At 39.6% G+C, this 14,974-nt stretch overlaps 1 long non-coding RNA gene across 1 annotated transcript in view; it reads right to left on the bottom strand.

The window, feature by feature from the left end:
- The window catches only part of LOC113476448, a 27,809-nt gene extending 12,841 nt beyond the window's left edge, over positions 1-14,968 (bottom strand). The window contains exon 1 of the long non-coding RNA XR_003397734.1: positions 14,453-14,968. This is a non-coding gene — a long non-coding RNA (uncharacterized LOC113476448). The remainder of the gene's footprint in view (positions 1-14,452) is intronic.
- Positions 14,969-14,974: the final 6 nt, after the last annotated feature.

The raw sequence follows: 14,974 nt of genomic DNA, 5'->3' as shown, positions 1-14,974 counted from the left end.
GGGTTGGTGGGGGTCACTCTCCCCTGTGCTGGGCCAGCGGAGGAGGGAACCCCCTTTTTTCAACAGAATTGTGCTTCCCCTGAGTGCGGGGGTGCTGTGGGAGGGGAGGGGGTTGAGGTCTTGAAGCGTCCGGGAGGTAGGCACGAGCTTGAATTTTTTAAAGCCTAAAAAGTGACAAAATAAAGAATAACTGTATTTGTTGTGACTCCCTCTAATGCACACTTACAAAATACTGATATTATTAAGAGAAATTACAAAGCTGGCGGTGATGCTGTTTTAGCTACCAGGGTGTGTAATTGTTGAGCAGAGAGGTAGCTGACAAGGCACTTAAAATAGTGGTAGGCAGGTGTAGATTATCTTGAAACTGGTAGTTCAGTCAATGGGTACTTTTAAAAATAAACATTAACACTGGAGATGGCATTTTCTCAGATGTGGACAGCAGTGGCCCACATTCATTGTACCAGCATGATGGACCATCAACTACCACTGTCAAAGAAATTATGAAATTATTGTTAAAAACTCTAAAAAAATGTATAAACAATGACAATAGTTATTTGGGAGAAATTTGTTTTGCTCTACTTGTAAATTTAGGTTACGAAGGTCCTTGATTCTCTATTTTATCTATTTTCAGCCTCTCTTCACCCAGTACTCATGACAGCTGTGATGGGGATGTCTGGCAAACATCAACACGGGGCAGTACAAGACATGAGGTGTATCCTTGTGTTGGCGATGGACACCAATGTAGGTTAATTTTAGTGGTAGATAAGATGCCCAAGGACTGCTGAGCTGTGGAAACAAAGCTGTGATTTTTCTTGGTGTGTTTTCTCACATCATGCATCCCTGTGCATGGAGTTTTTCTGCCCGTAGTGGAAATGGCTAACAAAGACAAAGGAGAATCCTGGAAGAATCTCAACGTGTACAAACATCACATGGTGGCCTTAATGCAGCTGCTGAAGCAACCTACCAAAGCAACTGCTGAATTATTTTTGCCTTTGATGAATAAAGATAAAAGCAGATTCCTTCTAGGTGTCCTCAAGTATGTGAACAGCCAAAGAACAAAGGTAGAATTCTTGCTTATATCTACAAGTGCTGGAAACTTCATGGTACATTTAATAACGCTCATAAGTGAATTGGTGTCTATCTAGTTTTTTCTCATTTGGCTAGAAGTTGTATCTGCTGTTAGGTTGGAATTGGCTTTTGGCAGTGTATTTTTTATTATGACAGATTATTTTTTCTTTAATATTGAGTCAATCTGAATATAGAATCAGAAAAGCTAATATCTGGGCATGTCTCAATATATGTATATATTTTCCAGTATCCAACATATTTTCTGTAACTTAATATTTTTACAGAAGCAAAGTCAAGAATTACCCACTTTTGAGAAAAAAATAAAAAGGGAAGTGCAGTAGATTTGGTAACTCCAAGATGAAAGCATCAGCAAGTTCTGTATCTTTCGGTTTGCATCTGGACTGCAGTAAAACTAGTAATCTCCTGACAAAGTAATTTTCTTGGAAATTTCCATCACAGATTTGGTTTTGGAGGAAGATATTACAATTTTCTGGGCCCAAACTCTGAAGTGATGATTATCTCATATAAACAGCTTTTACAGTCACATTATTAACTTGCCAAATCAAATATATAATGACAACAGAAGGACAGAAGTATTTCCTGTGCTTACTATTTACTCATATGCTACTCCACTGATAAATAATAAAGGCAGCTCTGAGAAGTATTATCTCTCATCTTAGGTAAAAACCACAAAAATCAGGTCAGCAGAATGCATTGTTATAGAAACGGCAACAAAGTATGTTCCAGCATATGTGAAATCTTGTCAGTCAGAATCAAGTCAATGAATTTCCTCTGTCAGTTACTGGTTTTCTTTAGTATCAAATAAATCATGAGGAAAATAATAATACCATGCTACTGGCTGAACTCTAATTTTGTCTATTGCTGCGTTACATTTGGTGTCACTTGGTTAAGATTTAGATATCGGTTATACCAAAATGTAATTTCTTTGCATGTCATCGCATTAATAATATAATGTGATAAAATGTCATTAGCCACTCTAAGATAATTAAGTGCAAAGGTTATAAAAGAAAATCAATCAGGGACTAAAACTGGTTTTTTCTGGTAAATCACACATTTAAAATCTGACAATGTAAGTATGAATAATGTATGGAAAACATTAAATCATGAAGGATAAAAGTAAAATGCTTTTTAAAAAAGCACCAAACCCCCCAAATAAGCCCCTAAGTGCCTGGCAATAATATGTGAAATTAAAAATGGCATCGTCATCACTGACATATGGAGAATGGAAGTCTCATGAAGACAGTGGTAAAACTACATTAGAGATTTTAGGAGTTACCAACAATAATTTTCCAGGATGAAGTAGGTGGCATACACACAGACCTGACTGTGACGGGATGGGCTGGAATGATCACAAGGCTGGAAGCTTGCATGAAGATCAGTGCTCACAACCAATTACATCAAATAAGGGCAGGCAGAGTACAGGCTCAGCCAAGATCTGTTAGATGTGCATGTGTTTATGGCTGAGGAGGCATTTACAGATGTGTATGTATTTACTTAGATACACACATACAGATAAATTGTCTACATCTGCCTGATTAGTTTCCTAGGGGAAAAAAAACCCAAACAAATAAAAACCAAAAAACCTAGTTAAGAAATAACAAAATCTGAGAATGTATTAGAGGAGAAACTTAACAGTATGAATGAAAATCAGGGTGTATATCAGAAGGTTTGACTACATAGTAAGTGTTCTACAATATTTAAAATATTAAAATGAGAAATTTTTTTAAAACCCCTTTCTGGAAAAGGAAAGAAATAATTAAAAGTAGATAGCAATCACAAATATGTCAATAAAAATTGCCAAATTAAGCCAAAAAAACTTCAAGCCTAGAAAAAAATAGATACAATAGAAGGAAATCTAAAGTATAAGCAAAAGAAGGTAAAACAGCTTCTAAGACTCGGTACTAGACTGATAGGAGAGTGCTAATGGTGCTAAGAAGGGTTCAACAGTTAGCTACAGTATTTGGTAAGGAGCAAAAGGATATTTTTATATCTGATCAGGGTATTGGATATTTTGCCAGACCATAATGACAATGTAAGTATTAAACCACATTAATGAGTAATAAATATTCTAAAAGGAAGGCAGAGAGAACTTTCAGCCAATAATCCTAGAATAGTTATCTGAGGAGTTTTCTGTCTTGCTGTTAATTATTGTTAATAATTCTGAGCATAAAATGGAAGTTGTCCAGTGCTGAATTAAAATGTCATGGTTGATATCAATTATAAAATGTAAGAGATGAAGTTTAGTCAATAAAAGTATATCGATGCTCACTAACATGGTTTTAGAAACAGGACTTGGCAAGCTGAACTCAGGTTGTACTCTGATGAATTTACAAATATAATTGGGTTTTGTAACTGTGCTGATGTAATACACTTCTGTAGGGTATTTAATTTTGTCTTTCATGGCCTTCAGACTAAAATAAATTAACATTGTATAATATGAATAAGATACATAAGAAATAAGAAATGTGTATGACAGATCTTGCAAAGTAACATCAAAAACATACATACCTAACCTGAGGTAATATTTTTATGAATAATCTGGAAACAAATATAAAACCAACAAGTGACTGTATTTGCAGGCACCAAAAGCGCAGATGAAGTCATAAATCATAATGTCAGTGGACATCACACAGTGCGATCTGGATTTCAGGATAAATTGGACCCATTCAAAGAAAGTGAATCCTAAAAAATTGAGTGCAATCTCATATATCTAGGGGCAAAACCCATGTACTCTACCTCTGGAAGTGTAACTAGTGGCTGAACACAGCCTAGCAGCAGGGTAGAGAAGCAGCATGTACTTCCCCAGTGGCACTGCTATCAGTGAAGGCAGATGACTTCTGATAGGCATAACGACAGCGAAAGTTGCAAATGAGGGTATTTATTGCATTAGATTTACTGCTCTCAGTGCAGAACAAGTGAAGGAACTACTGCTTAGTGCAACTCACCTAAAAAGTTTTTTCTTAATCATGACATAGAATTAAACCCTTCAGCATCATTTATCTGAGTGCTGTGCACTTATTACCTGTTTTGAAGGAAATAGCTGCAGTACACCGCTGTTCAAGTAGGGCAAAACTGGGCATTTATTGATTTGTATCAGGCAGCTTTTGGTACTCAGACATAAAAAAGGGCTAATAGTTGTCAGTTATTTATTTTCTATTTTTGAGGGCTTTGGGTATCATTAAACTAAGTATTCCGGAGAGTAACAAAACTTTAAGGAGTGTGTTAACCCTGGAGTGACAGTGATGCTCATTCATGAGTTTTTAGACCAATTTCCCAAAGAGGTTAAAAAAATATGATAATCTTCTCTGTATATAAATAAATCTGTCTGGCAGCACCTGCTCTTGCTAGAGCCCTCACCCAATGACAGAGCTGCTCTGTCAAGTCTTGAGCCTTCTCCCATTCCTCAAGCAGAAACAGTCCCAGCCCCGTCTGTGAGCACAGAGCTGCTGTAGCTGCTCCAAACATAAGTGCAGAGCCTCCCCAGCACCCTTCACCGAGGCACCCCTGGGGGCTCAGGGACCAGGCATCCTCCCCCAGTACTCTCCACAGGGAGGGTGTCTTCAGGCTGGTTGTTGGGGCAGGCTGAAGGAGAGAGAAATATCGTATGAGAAGGCTCTAGCAGGCAGTAGCTTGAAAAGGCTGAGCTTCGCCTGCTAGCTGGTTTTATTAGCTCTGCTGACAACAGAAAGGGCTACCAAAGCCATGATATTTGCAGAACACAGTCTCCACTGAAGGGACAGAAGCATAACTTTCAGAGAGAAGAGATGAGAACATCATAACATGATAAAACACAAACCAGTTTTCCCTCTTGGGCCCTTGATATGCCTTCACTGTCCCTTCAGTCAAGACATAGCATGCTTCAGATAACCCATGCCCACAGATAATCTGCACAAAATTGCATTAAGGAGAAGAGGATAATCTAAGGGGATGAGACAGTGCGACAGTTTCCAAGCAGAGGCTCCGGGATACATTTCCCCTGGTGTAACCTGAGCGTGCGTATAATGAACAGTGCTGCTGAACCACAGAGCATTTTCCCACCCACGCACAAGCCATGGTTTTACAGTTGAAAATACATGCTGAAGCACAACAACGGATGTTTATGGACTGTCCTAAAAAGAGCACACTGAGCTGCCTTGCCTCCTTGTTCTAATTAAAAATGCTAAGATTGTAGAGGATTTCCTCATATGAGTTTCCTGCCATTTATGCAAGTCAAAAAGAGGCAAGGATTTCCCACTCCTCAAAGGGAGACACTAGAGCATGCACATAGGCAGCAGTGCTGTTGCCTTGAAATGTGAGTTTCAATTTCAGTGAGCTTCCTTACATGATGACCCTTAATCTATTTACCTGATTTTAATGAAACTATTATATGAGAAAGTAATGTCTGAAAATGGTATTAGTCGTTACAGCTTTCTAAAACCATAATGTCCTAACCTTTGTTAGAGTGAGTCACAAAATTAAATAATTGGTTAAGATCAGTTGAACACATTGGTGCCTGGTGACAGCACGTGTTGCCATGCAGCTGGTTTTATTTTCATTCTGTATTCTCTAACTTCTGCTTGTACTTTTAGGAACTATAGTTCTCCCAGGGAAACCCTTGTGAATTCAGCTAAAAAGATAAACTATATAAGCACATCTGTGATGGCTACCATTTTAAGAGAACATTTAAAATATTTTTGTTAATTTATTAAATTATTTTGATTCCATGGAAAACAGCAATGAGAAAAAACAGTGCCTGAAATTTATTTTTTGTTATCAACATATACGAAAGTAATCTATTTAAAGGTAACTAACTAACTTAAAAAATCTCATTTGGTATTTTGATTTCCCTGTTCCTCATATGTGCCTCCAGCTCCGACCCTATCTGTAGCTGTGGCTTCCACACAGATTCACCAACCATCCCACCGCAGCCCCAGGAGCCTTCCCTTCTGCCGGGCCTTCACTTACCCTCACACTATTGCTCTGCCCTCTTCATCTAACTGAGATTTGGGTGCAATGTTTTTTCCTGGAAATATTGCCCTTCCATGTCCAGCTTGGCACATCAGTGTGTTTTTTTCCCCCAGTGTTTCTTTGCAAGCTAGCAAGCTATGTCTGCTGGCTTAGCTTCCTAGATGTTTCTGTTGCTTTTTCATGGAGTATTGCCTGACCAGTAGCACTCACTACTTTCCTGATCAATTTGAAGTAGAAATTATTTGTAATGAGTAGTAAATCAGTTTTCTTTTTTCCTGTGCAAGAATGCACACTTGTGTGAATGTTCAATTTTCGGTGCACCTACACAGTGTTTTTCCCCTGAGGAAACTTCTGGAAAGGAAGGGACCAGCAGGCCTGAGTCTGTGGCTAGCTGAGGGATCTAGACAGCTCGTTCCACCAGGCTGGGCTTTTGGAAAGTGAACCAGAGTGAAAAGAGGCCCCAGGGATAGCATGAGCAGGAGGGAAAGGGGAAATGAGCTAACACAAAGTCTTTAAATTATTTAAAAAGGGTATAGCCACACAGACCACACTCAGATTAGAGGCACTACACCTCTTTGCCAGTATCAGCTGAGTATATGATGACTTTAAGTATCTAACAGGTAATTTCTGTTCCTCAAGAAATGACCTAATTAATCTTTTTCTGGAACAGAAGTTGAAACTTTGAAATCTCCCACCAACTGGAAATTTGAGGGGAGAAAAAACCTTTGAAGTCAGCTGGAATGTTTAATTTTAAAAAAGCTTCTGTTTTGACTTGGCAATGTCATGCTTTTGGTGTGTCATTTATGCTGGAATATGAAATACTTTTCTGAATTAAATGAATTACTAAATGTAAAAATTTAAGCAGGCTGTTTGGAAGTGGCTGGAGAGTTTGGACTTTATTTTGCCATGGCTGGAACAGGACACAAAACATGGAAAAAAAAGGGATTATATCCTGTGGTCATGGCTTTCCAGTTTGGGAGCCAGCACTGTCAGACTCAAAGCTAACATACTCCTTTTCCTTCCTCCACTTCCCTTCTTTCCCAAAGAGCAAAAATATAATTATCCATTCAATTCTAATTCCTAGAAGGGAGGATGGTTCTTTCTCATGTTGTCATTGTGCTGTCTGGAAGCTGCTGGAGTGGGGTGCTCTGACTCCACCTCCCCTTTGCCCCCCATCTCTTCCCAAACTGAGGACTACATCCTTACAAATACTAGAGGAACAATCAGGTCTTGTGCACTGAATTTGGTGGCTTCGGGTATAATTCAGATCAGAATTAATTCCTGTATGCTTCAAATGATTACACAGCAATTCAGAAGTTGAATAATACTGCAGAATAAACATAGTATTGCTCACATTCAGCAGGAAAACTTAAAGCAGAATAATAAACCTCAAGAAACAAAAATACATGTTCTTTGTTTCCTTGTTGTCAGCCCTTTGTCTCACCATTACTGAGGAGGCAGCTCTAGTGCTTTCAGTGCAGACAGTAGCAGATGATTGAAGTTACTCTCAAAATGGAGCTGAGAGAAGGTAATATGTGGCTATGTCTACATTAGCAAGTAGTGTATCCTAAGAGGACTGGATTTTGCAGACTGGAACAGCTGATGCTTTTGAGCTTGTGGACTGGACTCCCATTAGCAGTTTGAGTGCAGTGGTTGTCCATGGCAAGCATTTTCTAGTTCAGTTACATCTAAACCCACTGCTTCATACAAAGCCAAGGTGCAGTGAGCAAAGGATGCTTCTCATCCAAAAAAAAATAGTGCCAAGTTATATCCTGCATTTTGCCTCTGCAGGTCTAGCTGACAATGTCTAAGGGACATTTCAGCACCTCCTGGGTAGTTTTGGAGATGGCTGAGGTTACTCACAGCCCAGTCTTCCTTTGAGAGGGCTGGTCCCATCTCCTGCCTGGAGCCATGGCCCCTTTCTCATCTTTGTGCAGCTTTGGCCAAGTGGTAAGCTGGACAACTTTTTAAAAATAGAGTTGATTTTCTGATGTGTTAGTTCATTGTTCCAGGTGATTATGCTTGTACTTGAGAAAGACTTATGGAGGTAAAAAGTGGTAGCATGAAGTGAAGAGAAACTGGGGGTGGGGTGAGGGGTGGAACTGATTTTTTTTTGGAGGTTGTTGAGGCTTAAGTTGGCTTCAATTACTTGTGCAGCTGTTCTGTAAGTAGATATCCACATGATGGCTCCTAAGATAAATAGAAATGCTCAGTAGTTATTCTTACTGCTGATTTTACTCAGCAAGCACCATGGTTAAGAGATTTTAAAACCAAGTAAAACTCATAGATTTACATGGTATTTGTACTGTTTCATCTTTTCCTAAACTCTCCAGACACAGAGAATGAAAGGAACATGTATTTGAAGAAATCTTTTCCAAGAGAATTTTTGATGGTGCCATTAGAAAAAAAATACCTTGGGTAGTATTTCTCTTTCACTTTTCTCCTGCTCTTCAATTTTTTTTTTGCCAGTCATGATACTTTAGAGTCACAGAGAGTCTAAACATGGCACTACCTAGGAATACTGGAAATTCTATTCATTAGAACTCAAATAACAAAGTGTTGATTTGGAAATATTAATTCTTGCACATTTTTACATACAATAAAGACAGTTTAAAAAATTTCTTTTCATTCAGTCAGCCTGTGGTGTGATAGATGAATTGCATCTTCTTAACTATTGTGACTATTCTAACAAGCTTCAGGCAGCCTTTCTGTGGCTACTTAGTTGTTTCTAATGCATTGAAATACCTTTTGCAGTGAAAATCTGCACTGTTGAGTCAAAGCCAAATTTCTTTAAATGATGAGGAAAAGTTTATTTAGTCTTTTTACTTTGTTTGGTCTCTTAAATGTGATAAAAGAAATCTGTTTGTGGAAAGACAGAGAGAAGATTCTAATCATATGAAAGACAGGAAATCTTGAATTGATTTTATCCCCTGGAGTAATATCTGGTGAACAATGGAAAACTCTGATATTATCATCCCAAGGCATTTTATTATTATTGTTTGACTTTGCACTACATAGCACTTTATTTATGTAACTAAAAACCTGGGAAAAATACTCCTTGTGAGCCAGGAAAATATTGCTTTCTAAGTGAGAATCTACTGTTTGTCTCATTTTCATCTTCTTCCTCTGTCTCCAAGAGTAATTACTTAAATACTTAAAGCAGAAGATCCAATTGAATACAACAATAATGTGCTATGATTCCTTTTTAAGAAAAAAGATGAGACAAAATTAGTATTAAGATGTCTTTGCAAGTTCCTCTGCATTAAGAACATTGCCATTTGACTCAAAATATTAAAATGTAACCAAATAGCAACAATTTGTAAATTGAGTATCTCAACACAGCTTGCACAGGTAACATAAAAATTTGTAGCTTTTCTGTGGACATGAGTAACAGAAATTCGTATGCTAGGAATATTGCATCTGGTCTTAAACCACATCAAACCTGACTACATAGAAAGTAATCTGAGGACATGACAGCTTCTCAATCCCAGCCTGCTGCTGTCCACGCTAGCAGGCAGCAGCACTGCTGGCACTGGCCGCCGTGGCCTGGGGTGGCTGGGGAGCACCAGTCCAGCTGGCAGTAGTGGCTTTCAGGGGCAACAGGCCCGCCTTGGCATGAGCCCCAGCTCCTGCACCAGCATTGTGCTGCTGACAGAGTTGTGCTCTCAGATTGCCTTGCAGTGACTTATGGGAAGGTTGGTTTTTATACATGGTGTGGTATGGCTAATTTACTGTAATTTTTTTTCAAACTAAACTAAAAAGGTATCTTTGGGTCAGGATTAATTTATTGTTTTGCTATGTAGCATGCTATAAAAAAAAGAGCTTTATGTTAGACAGAAATTACTGTTTATTTTCATGGTATAGCAAGGAAAAACTTTTTTTTCTTTAATTTAGAGAGTTTTCACATGAATTCACCTCAGGTGAACAGATGTAGTATGTTCATGATTACATCAGGAGAAGTTCTGAAATCACATATCCACTTGACAATGCATTTTCACATCCCCAGCTGTCTCCACATTTAAGTACTCTAATTATTGCCCCAGTGATTTTTTTTTTTTTTGATTGCTTAAATTTAACATCACTCTGACAGCAAAGCTCAGTGAAATCAGAGTGGAAACTAAAGAACTGGCTTTAATTGTTTGGTTTTAATTCATACTTTAAGTTATTCGTCTATAATTCTGTGTATGTATACTCTAACCAGAGCTTGTCTTGCAGTCATGTGACATGTACCTATTTGCTTTTGACCACCTACAAGTTGAAGCTGTGTACTACCCATATACTAAGCCATATACTCTAGTATATGTAGGGGGAGGCGCTCGGAAGATCTCGCGATGTACGGGAAAAACAGGAGGCACATGAAAAGATCTCGTGATGCACGGAAAGTACAGGGAACTAAAGATCTCGCGATGTACAGAAAGGGGTATATAAAGCGATTGCGCAGTTAATAAATCGAACAGATAGCATCCACCATATTGGTGTTTGTGCTTTCTTTCCCGCGGAGGTTAACCTCCTGCAAGGGTTAGCTGTGATCTGAGCGCCACACTCCTGTGGCTTAGCAGATGGAAAAAGACAGCTAATGCCTTACCACAACAAGTATACATGTTGATATAGGGCAACGTTATGTGTAGGTCTTTCGCATGTGACTAAGACTGCAAAAATGAAACTGGTTTGAGGAAACTAGTTCAAATAGTGCCTACACATTAAGTATCAGTTCTTTAGTCCGTCCTTTGTTAATTTAATGACTCAGTCTCATCAAGTGGGGGAAATATCCCCAGGAATTCCTCTGACAAAGGGCCCCCCAGAATCTGGAGGATTATCCAACTACAGTTTAAAGAAACATACAGCAAGGTAGAAGTCTCTGAGGTCATTAGGAAGAGAGAAGTGTGAGAAGTGGTGTGTGAGAGAGTGAGGGAGCGAGCTTCACTTTTTCTTACATGGAAATTGAGAATTATACCTGTCCCTAAATTTTGTGGTGAGTGGACCCAAGGTCCCTGGTGCTGAGTTTGAATCCGCTTGCTTTCCTTCCTTTCTTCTCTCTCTCTTTTGTTGCGTGCAGGCCACATATTTACATGAAAATGAAAAACTTTTATTTGTTTTATGGAGCATTTTTAGATTTACATCTATTAATAAACAGAGGCTCTTTAAAGCCTTGGAGCAATACCAGCAAAGAATAAAATCCTGGGCTGAGTCAGGGGAGTGGTAGATGGCTGCTTCTATGGGGGAAAAAAAGAGAGGTTCTAGAGAACTGTTACCTTGGAGTTCCACCCAGAGCAGGATCATCAAGAACTACCAGCTCTTCCCAGCTCTCTCTAGGTACGGGGAGCTGTTCGCAGGAGGAGTTAGCCCGACCTGGTGGGGAGAGTGGCGATTCAGAAGAGCTGGAGACTGACAATCTGCTACTGTTTGCTCCTCTTTGTGATCCACCCTGAGGCATGGCTGGGCAAACCTTACTGTTTAACCCTTGCAGCTTCAGATCTGACCTTCTGCTTCAGCCAGCATGCCTGCAAGTCCGAGGGTCACCTGGGCTGCGTTCCAGCCATCATGGCCTTTGGTACATACGGGCTTGGTACCTACCTGAGGCCCCTGCCATGGTTCTTACTGCCTTGCTGTGTAAAATCTTCCTTCAGAATTGGTTTTTACCTTGTCTTTTGGGAAAAAGTGTGTTGATTCAGCACAGGATGAATTGTTCTTTCTTCTGTCCATGTGTGCTGTTGTTTGCTCATCTTGCAAGCTGCAGAAGGGCATTTCAAGAACTCTTCCTGATCTCTGGAAGGCAGTGAAACTCAGAGAGCTACCTGCGCAGGGCAGACTGCAGGGACCACCACCTCGGACACCTCAGCCTCATTCTGTCAGCAATTCATCTTCCATACTGGTGATGATAGTGCAGAACAGCCAACACAGAGGATCACATTGTCCAGGAGGCTTGTGAGGACCAGAAGCAAATTCAATAGTTGAGTAATCAAGAAAATCAGATTGAATTTGAGAGTTACCACATGACAGCTAACTGGCTGCAAATCTTCACTGCTGCCTAACTTGCAGTGATTTCTTTGTGTATCTTTGTGGTTTATTAAAAAAACCCTCAACCAACCAACTCTTTCCTGCTGATATGGAGCTTCTTGGATGATTTTAGCTAAATCTTAAAATGTCATTTCAAGTTATATTGGAGTGAACTGCTGTGCAAAACATCACTTCTGTAACTCTGCAGAAGCTTGAACTGAGCAAAAACTCAAATGTGCCCTTGAAATTTGCAGGGAGCTGGGAGTCCATGATGTAAACTTTCTAGGATGTAATTTTAACTTGTAAGCAGAGCAGTGGAGGGGTAGAGGCTGAGCACTTTCAGGTTCAAATTTTACAGTCATGTTCTGTTTTTTTTTTTTACAGTTGAAACAGTGGACATGTTTTTCTGTCTCAGTGGTGGTTTTGTTCTGGTCTATTCAAGACAGTTTCTTACTATTTGTTCTTCTTCTACTCCCTCTGGCTAGGCCTCCCCTGTCCTACCCCACACTACACAATCTCACTTCTGTTCACCTGATGTTTCCTTTGATCCATCTCTTCCTCTGTAAAAAGCAGTATTTTCAGTTAAATAATTCAGATGGTTAAAGCATGGATTCATGGCTTTGTATGATCCCTCTGTACTTCTGTCCACTATATTTTCTATCTATTTGTACCGTGACTGACTTTGAAAGCAAAATTTTGTGCACACATTGCCAGGCTTGGGAATGATACAATTAGTAAACAATTAGTAATGATATATTATACTTCTTCTAATGTGCCTTCTGCCTTGTAAATAAAAATAATATTATTTGAATCCTCTTCGATGACACCATTTTTAGCAACAGACCTGGGATACAACACCCTGAGCTACTGTGTTTATTGAATACAGGGTTGTTTAACCCTCCTTATTAAGGCAGGCAAGTCAGAGGCTGCACCAAAGGTTCTCAGTCATGGGATGGCACTACCTTGTCTCAGGACAGTACAGCTCATGAGATGGCAGAGCTACAGGAAACCAGTGTGATAGAACCAGTCTTTTGGACAGGGTCATACTGGGAGAGAACATCACAAGAGGGAGAAGTTCTAAGGAACAAATTCCCGGGTAAAAAGAAAACGGGTACAACATGTTTTCATAATAAATTTTAAGCACACAAATGTAGGTTTAGAATGCAGAGCTGCTCCAATTAAAAAAAAAAATCCATTTACAATAAAAATTAACAATTTCTTGCTCTGTAATGACTACTGAAGATCACTAATAGCCACACGAAATTTGAATTTCTGCCAGAAATTTGAACAGAAAATTGAATCTCTGCCAGAAAGACATAATGATGGTCAGAATTTTAGAATTTTCAGTGTCAAGTCATGTGTGACCAGGATCGAGACTTCTTCTGATCCACTTCAAACTACCAAATGTAATTTGTGTACTGTTCTGAAGTCATGGATTAAGAGGAGTGGGGGAGAAGCACTGTTCTTTCAAAGCGCCCCTGTGGAGGTCATACTTCAAAGTATCTGTAAAAACATTATTTTGGAATAGCTTTGGGGAATTTCCAAACGTGGCTAAGCCATAAATATTTGCAGAATGTTGGCCTTCGCCTTGTTCTAAAAATATATCAAAGTCAAAATATTTTTTTTCTGCAGTATTTAGTAGCTTTTGGATAACATTCTCAAGACTCAATCCTGAAAAACAGCAAGTTGTATGGCCTTTTTTTTTTTTTTTTTAACTGACTACATTGAATTTTTGCCTCCAGAGAGGAAGTTGCTGACCCAGTTGATGTAAATTAATGAGTTAACAGTAGTTTCCAAATTACTGAATTTGTCAGGGAAGACAATGAGATATATTTTTCTGAGTTTTATTTGGTTTTCAATTAGGATGTATTAGTTGTGTAATATCAACTTTACAAATAACCTCATCTTCCTTTTGCTTTTTCTTTTCAGGTTCTTATACATGAAGATTTACCATGGAGATCAGTTGCACAGTAAAAGTACTTCTGGCAGTGGGAGAAATAATGAGGCTTGGCTTCTTACGCCTGTGTAAATCATGCATCTGAAAAACAATGTGTGATCTCCCATTGAACCTAAGCGACAATAACATCTCTGCCTCTGACATTGCATTTAGGAAGGTGTGGTCTCATGTTTTAAGTGTTCCATCAGAAAAAGCTCTCTTCAGTACTTACCTGGCTCAACTGTAAAAACTTCTTGCTTCTTACAGGCCATTCAGATACTCAGGAATTAGCTAATGATTTCCAAACCTTACTGTTGAAATCATGCTCTATTATAATCTTGTTAAGCCTTGATTTCCAAAGACATAAGGGCTTTGTTGTGACGTTTACAAGCCTTCTCCTAAGGGCTGTCCCTGACAGCATGTTAAAACCCAACCCTACTATAGCACTCCACATTTGTGAAGAACATATTCAAAATCACTCACTCTTAATCGTCACCGATCATCGCTGTTGTCTTCCATGTCACTTCCTTACTCAGGCTACAAATATAAAAGCAGGACTTCACAGAATATCATGCTTTAATAGGCGAATCTCGAAAATGCTATTCTGCACAATTTTCATTTCTTGCATACAATTGAGCAGTAACAGGTCTGCCTGAGCAACCCCAAACAACTACTTTTTAACCATTCTAGCCTTTTTTTTTTTTTTCCTAAATAAAAACTCCAGATCTGGTTTTCTGGGAGGGTTAATAGTTCTGCATTAAGCCCCTCACCGCCTAGCAAAGCTCTGCAAAATCCAACTTCCCCCTCTTCCTGCACCCCGTTCGATAAGCAGTGTCTCCGCCGGACGAAAAGCCGCGGCGGGGGTGTGCCTGTGGGGGGGTGAGGCGAGCGCCCTGCCCGGCAGGGCGGCCGGCAGGCACCCCGGGCGCTGAGCCCCGAGCCACGGGGAGGGCAGGGGGAGCGCAGCGCCTGCTCCCGGGGGCCAAACGCCAACCCTCAGCCCCA

The sequence above is a fragment of the Athene cunicularia genome, assembly GCF_003259725.1.
Source record: "Athene cunicularia isolate RWA chromosome 2 unlocalized genomic scaffold, athCun1 chr2_part1, whole genome shotgun sequence".
Taxonomy (NCBI): domain Eukaryota; kingdom Metazoa; phylum Chordata; class Aves; order Strigiformes; family Strigidae; genus Athene; species Athene cunicularia.
This window is presented reverse-complemented; position numbering and strand designations above follow the sequence as displayed.